This window comes from Penaeus monodon, chromosome 15 (assembly GCF_015228065.2).
Source record: "Penaeus monodon isolate SGIC_2016 chromosome 15, NSTDA_Pmon_1, whole genome shotgun sequence".
Classification (NCBI taxonomy): domain Eukaryota; kingdom Metazoa; phylum Arthropoda; class Malacostraca; order Decapoda; family Penaeidae; genus Penaeus; species Penaeus monodon.
In genome coordinates this window covers 48,569,655-48,569,900 of record NC_051400.1, presented here as the reverse complement: position 1 = coordinate 48,569,900, position 246 = coordinate 48,569,655, and positions in this window count along the sequence as shown.

Sequence of the window (246 nt, the reverse complement as noted above, 5' to 3'; positions counted from 1 at the left end):
CCACAGATATACAAACAAATGCATTCGAACAAATCTAGTGAATATTTGCTTTATTTGTCTTCGTTTTGCTTCCGAGTCGACGTGGTCTGCACTTTAAAGGTTTGTGCGAAGTAAATAGAGGCTTAGACTTGTCCAAAGACTATTGCTTTCACTCGTTTTCATAATTCATCGTATCTCAAAATTGCGGACCAAGGTAACCACTCTTATTCCCTCACAGTAAATAAGAACAGCTGGAGAAGTCACGGT